Here is a 6,845-nt window from a genome sequence, read left to right on the forward strand (position 1 = left end):
GCATTCCAACATCTATAAAATAAGAATGATTATAAAGACAATATACCTACTTCAAAGAGTTATTGTAAACAGTTAAAACATGTAATGTTGATAGAATAAGTTACCACATTAATTTTGCTATTGTTCTAAACTGTCCAACCTGATCTTCCACCAGTGTTACACAGCAACATTCATCTAGTTGTTCTGAGCTATTTAAGGTTCCTCTAATTCACCCGACTTTTTATACTGTATGTCTTTGTGCCTGCTGCTTTATCTGCCTGGAATGCCCTTTTGCACCTTACCCACAATTCCCAGCAGTAAAAAAGTTCTCATCCTTAAAGGCAGTGTATATGTTGCCTCTACAGGTTTGCTCTACCATTTTCCACTCCTATCCAAGTAAAAGAGATTTATGCCAAGCACCCAATACATATTTGTATTTTTGTGCCAATCACAGTGTTGTAATTATGTCTTGAATATTTTTTCTTTCTCTCATATCATGACTTTTAATAGAAGTCAGGTGATAATTTTCTGTCCCAGATCTTAGTTTATGGCATGATATATAATAGATTCTCAATAAATGTTTGAGTAAATGAATGGATAAAGAATCTATTATGGTTCACCTCAATCCTGGCTACCTGATAACACTGAAAAAGGATCTTGGCTGGTAACTCTTAAAATGCCAAGACTAAAGGGACATCATAAAAACAAGTTATCTGAAATATCAGAACATGTAAGGTTAATCAACACAATAGCAATTGTTTTTAGAAGTCAGAATATGCAGGAGGCCGGGAGTCCAGGAAGATAAATGATGGATTAATGATCATGTAAGGGTAATAGCAGGTGGAAGAAAAGACCCAAAGCAGACTGCTGTAGACAACTAAACAGAATCTAGTGTATCAGGGTCAGCTTGCAAAAAGGCTTTGTGGGAGTCTGTTTCCATAGGCCTGCTGAGAAACAGGCTTCCAGACTCACTAGCTTTGTTAACTTGATCTAAGTTAGATTTGGTTACCTTAAAATTTGACAGCTTGATTTGCCACTTTTTGAAAATTTCTGGTTGTTTTTTATCATTAATCTGTACAGTGCCAAGATCTGCTTTCACTTTTGTTTCATCCTCTTGAGGTGACCTTGTTTTTTGTGTCTGTACACTAGGGAGGCTGAGTAAGGTTACTGCCAGTAGGATAGTCAGTGATGAGTCATCTGAGGACACGGCACAATGCTGCGGTGCAGGGGAAAAGAAAGTTGTGCGATAGTGAGGATGTGGTATAGTGATGCAGCAGAACACTTTAGGAGCCAAGTCTTTGCAACATAAATGATTTGGAAAACATGAATGTTTGTTTACATGCTCTCAACAAATGATAAAATCTAGAAGTGCCTCTCAGAGGGTATTATACCCAGTGATACCTCTGCTAAGGACATGGTTAGAAAAGTCTTTGCTGGGATGAAGGAAGTAGCTCTCATGGGAACTTCTAAACATACCAAAATTCTATTTCTTTCTATCATCTTGATTTTTTTCTGTCAAATAAACTGTAGCCTACAGAAATTTGGAATTGCTTTTTTTTTTACCTGCAGCAGCCCTGCAGTCTTGCAATAGGGCAATAGAGAGTCAATCTCTCATAATAAGATTCTCTTACCTGTAGTTATTGGGCTGGCAAACCATCCTACGCCAGTATTTACACATAGTCTCATCTGGATGAGACTTTGATTCTCTGATCTATTGTAGAGGTCAAAATAAGTAAAAAATAAAATAAAATAAGTATTTGGACAGGGAGAATATGCATTTGAAAAATTAGGAGCATACATATTTTAAAACACACACACACATTATGGTTATATATATTGTGGTCCAAACTCACCATATTCTTCCTATCTAATCATCATAAGAATTAAATCTACTTAGAAAGAAAAGGATACTTATATACATTATCAGTTTGGACATGTCTTGTGTAGATTAATATGCAACTTCTTTTTCTTCTTTAATATTGAAAGTATTACTGATGCCCTCGTTTTTTTCCATTGACCCTCCTCCTCGCTGCTCCCACCCCCTTCCTGCTTTCCCCAAACTATTGTCTTTGTCCATTGGTTATGCATATATGCATATAAATTCTTTGGTTTATCTCTTCCAAACCCTCCCAGCCCCCTTTTTTCTGAGGTTTGTCAGTCTGTTCCTACTTCCATGTCTCTGGATCTGTTTTGATTGTCAGCTTTTTTTCATGATATACCATAAATAAGTGAGATCATATGGTACTTGTCTTTCTCTGACTGGCGTATTTCACTCAGCATAATACTCTCCAGGTTCCTTCATGTCATCTCAAAGGATAAGAAATCTCTCTTTCTTACAGCTGCATAGTATTTCATTGCATATATTACCACCGGTTTTTTATCCACTTATCTACTGATGGGCACTCGGGCTGTTTCCAGATCTCAGCTATTATAAATAGCACTGCTATAAATATAAGAGTGCATATATTTTTTCTGATTGGTGTTTCAGGCTTCTTAGTATATATTCCTAGAAGTGGAATCACTGGGGCAAGCGGCAGTTACATTTTTAATTTTTTGAGGAAGCACTATATTGTTTTCCATAGTGGCTGCACCAATCTGCATTCCCACCAGCAGTGTACTAGAGTCCCCTTTTCTCCACATCCTCACTAGCATGTGTCGTCTGATGATTTGTTAATGGCGGCCATTCTGGTAGGTGTAAGGTGATTACCTGATAGTCATTTTAATTTGCATCTCTCTGATGATTAGAGATGTTGAGCATTTTTTTTTTTTTTTATATGTCTCCTGGCCATTTGTATGTCCTTTTTGGATAAGTATCTACTCAAGTTCTCTGCCCATTTTTAAATTGGATTGTTTGTCTTCCTTTTGTTGAGTTCTATGAGTACTCTATATATTTTGGATATTAACCACTTACCAGATGTATCATTGGCAAATACGTTCTCTCAGAGAGTGGGTTTATGACAGATATTTAAGTCTTTTATCCATTTTGAGTTTATTCTTGTTATTCAATAAAGTGTTAAAATGTATTTATTTGTAAGTCTTAGAACTTAAAGATGAGTGAGACTCTTTCTGTCAGTATTGAGCTTATAGTCTAAGTAAGAGAGGCTGACTGCCATATAAGAGGGCAAATGACAATATTACATAGTCATATTTAGTTAGGCCTGGTTATAAGATGACTCAGATTTTTGAAACAAGTTTATCTCCTAGTCAGGTTTTACTCATACAGCTAAATTCATGGACATGTCAATATGTCTGTGCAGTATGAGCTTTTAGCTACTGGAAGTTTAACAGTGAAAGAAATATATTCATAGGGGTTTGAGTTACATAGGTCACAGCATTTTTAAAAATTTTCCTGGAAGAGAATACTTATGATCTGAGCATTTCCATCTATATAAATTGTAACTCTAAAAAATCAAATAGAACAGTAAAGAATTACTCATCTCTAGTTAATGATATGAACACTGAAGTGTCATGTCCATAACTAATTTGAAATGCATCAAAAATAAATAAAGTTTGGATGTATAGCAGGACATGTATATGGTAAATTCAGTGTGGTTAAATATCAATTGCAGAATCTCAGGTGTATAATGTTATTGCATGTTTGAAATTTCTGTAATAATATTTTAAAGAAGAATAAGAAAGGACTGGCCTGGTCAAGATTGAAAGTGAAGGAAAGCTCTAATAAGATACAGCTCAATAGATTATTACTAATAAACTGAAGTCAGATACCAGATTGACCAAGGACAGGTGTTGTATCTATAAGATAAGCAGGAGTATCATATTTCAAGATAATATCTGAGTTTGAAGCTAGTAAAAATCAACTAGAATGCAAAGACAGAAGTTCACAGGGACACTTGTCAACAGATATTACTGTTTCTTTTGTTTATTTGTATAATTTTGTTTTTCCTTAGACTTTGTTCCTGAGAGTATGCCTTTGGCAGTTTTTTTTTTTTAATATGTTTTTATTGGTTTTTTAGAAAGAGAGGAAGGGCGAGAGAGACAGAAACATGGATGTGAGTGAGAAACATCCACCAGCTGCCTCCTGCACGCCCCCTACTGGGGACCGAGCCCACAACTGGGGAATGTGCCCTTACTGGGAATTGAACTGGGACCTCTAGGTCCATTGGTCGATGCTCAATCCACTGAGCTACACCAGCCCGGCAGTTTTTTGTCTTGGTTTTTTTAATTCATTCAAATATTTATTGAACAGCTAGGGAGATAGTAAAGTGTGTGAAACATGGTGAAAAGATGAAGCAAATAAACTAGGAGGAAAAAAAGTTCCCTGAATCAAACAGTCAGAAGAAAAGTGCTTTAGGAGACTAAAAGTGAAATTGCTTCCAGCCTGGAGTGGGGCATGGGTGAGTGGAAATCAGGAGAGGGGACTGAGATTGAAACAGAAGACTTCAGTCTGGATTGTTGATGATACTCGGTATGAATTGTATTTATCTCTCTTTCTCCTCTTTTCCCATCTTTGGACTTAATTTACCAGTAGTGCCCAGGATTGTTCAGTGTGCTTTTTCTATACTTGCTTGCATTTTGGCTTTAATGTCTTCTACAGAACTAGCTCCTTTCAGTGTGTTAGGAGGTTTTTCTCTACTTTTTGAAGGATTCTTGACCTTTTGATCTCAGCATTGATGGTTTTGAGTCATTTCCATTCTGCTTAGATTTTTGTGCATTTTTGGCTAGAGTATCTCATATAGATTTCATTACTGGAAGTTTTTCTTCAGCTTCCTCATCTTCAAAATCACCATCATCTTCTTCATTCTCCTCATCCTCATCAGCAGCATGAGGGTGAGGAGAATGAAGTTTTACTTTTTTCTGTGGAAACTTGCTATCACTTCCAGGGGCGGAATACCTTCCAGATACACTTAGGAGTTTCACATCCTCCTCCTCCTCAATTTCTGACTACGTTATTCCTCCACAGCTGCTAAGTGCTGCGCACTAAGATGTACAGGCCCTGAACCACACCTCAACCGTAAGACCACAGGGGCTGTTCTTTCAAAGTCACCAAGTGAAACCATTGGCTGTACAGACATTTTACAAGTTGCCAGGATCACTTCATTTTTATCATTGTCCCCCTTAAAGTGATAATCTTTGTCACTACCAAAAAAATAGTCTGGGGTTCAGCGGGCTCCTATTCACGGCTATTGAACCTTCCATGGGGTGGTAGCACGCACTTAGGTGAGAGAGAAGTCTGGGGGGGATAAAAGACTCCTGCAGCTCAGAACAGACGCGTGGGATGGAATTGCACCAGGGCTGCTTTTGCTGATTTTGAATGCAAGGTGTTCTAAACCTAACATCCCATAAGCATATTTGAACAAAATTTACCTAATTAATATATATTTTCTGATTGTATATAAAGCATTAAGGCAAAAAAAAAATTATCATGCTTTATGATAAGATTCCAGTTGGATAGAATTCAAAATCACACTCTTACCTTTAAAGGAATAATTTAAATTGGCTAGTGAATGCTAACAATAAGCAGGTTCCATGATGACTGAAAAAAAAAAAAAAAGTTCTGATTAGAAAAATATGCTGACAATAGCAAACTCTGTGTAGTAGTTACATAAATTGTCCTTCATTTTTTGGCCAATAATATACAAAATTGTTAGCTTTCTTTATTTTTTATGTTGTTGCATGTCCTTCTCTGAAGGGTCGCATGATCTGGGAAACTCACAGAAAAGCTAAACAAAGGCAGGAGAGGGGTCCTGCTGACAGGGTTCAGAATTGCTCTCCTTAGGTAGCTCCTAGCTATTAAAAGGCTCCACGATGTTTGAGATTTAGTACAATGTCAGTTTCCTGAGAATAAATCCATATTATATTCATTTCTTCATCTCCGTCCCTTGCCTGGTAGGGAGTTGATTTTCAGTAAATGTGATTAAATGAATGACTGATGTAAGTAGTAAACAGAAAGTGAAAGCATTTGAAAGGGGAAGGAATAGTCCTGAGATTAATTAACATATATTGGTGATAGAAATACAAGAAAAAAAGACGAGAAGTATGTATAAAAAACGTCTATGGTAAGGCAGGAAAAGAGACAATTAAAACTGAGCAGAATTTATCTTTGCTGGAATTAATGTTAAAGATTTAAAAGAGGTGTGTTCAATTTAACCATGCTATTACCTCTTTCTCTCCCCAAATGCTGTTACCTACTTTTTCCTCCCAGCATCACATTGAACTGAACAAAGAAATGAGAAAAAATGTGAGATAATTATATTCAGGAGCAGCGTAAACTAGAAAGGTCTCTTCTACAGGCCTGAAAATTTGATTAATTTCTGGGAGATAGGAGGCTTGTCAGCCTTCTAAGATAAGATTGTTGTGCTGTCAGCTCATTATGAAGCTGAGCCAAAGCTGCTCAGCGAAAAGGCAGGCAGGTTTCACCCCGTGGGTGTGTGTGTGAGCTGGCCTGGGCCCTGTGAGAAGCAAGCTGGGAGAAAAAATGGGGAGCGATCCAAGGGACAGGGGCAGAGCCACCTGGCATCAGTCAGGTGGGACTCGGAGTGAAGGAGAGAGGAAAGAAGGAAGCAATGTTGGGTAGAAACATCACTGACTGAAGTTCAAAGGAAAGTTCGGCGAGGCTGCTGGAGAGCCAAGGAAGCTGTCAGAGGTGTCCAACCCCGGAGCAGGCTTGCCTTGGATCCTTGCCACCCTCACTCACTGGCGAGAGCAGCCTATGGGAAGTGTGACCTTTATGAAAATGTGGCAATGAATGTCACAAGGCAGCATCTGGGGCTCCCAGTGAACTCTGCTTTCTGCCATCCCAGCCCTGAGGGCATTCTAATGGCTGCTACCGTCCACCCTGGGCCCTACTGTACATACATACAAAGGTAAGCTTTCATTGTTCCCATAGACCCCTCTTCCTAAGGAAA

The 6,845-nt window shown here is 38.0% G+C and overlaps 1 pseudogene; it reads right to left on the reverse strand.

Moving 5' to 3' along the window:
• Nucleotides 1-4,481: 4,481 nt before the first annotated feature.
• Nucleotides 4,482-5,136, reverse strand: LOC118621684 (annotated as a pseudogene).
• Nucleotides 5,137-6,845: the final 1,709 nt, after the last annotated feature.

Source organism: Molossus molossus, unplaced genomic scaffold (genome assembly GCF_014108415.1).
Source record: "Molossus molossus isolate mMolMol1 unplaced genomic scaffold, mMolMol1.p scaffold_m16_p_8, whole genome shotgun sequence".
Lineage (NCBI taxonomy): Eukaryota > Metazoa > Chordata > Mammalia > Chiroptera > Molossidae > Molossus > Molossus molossus.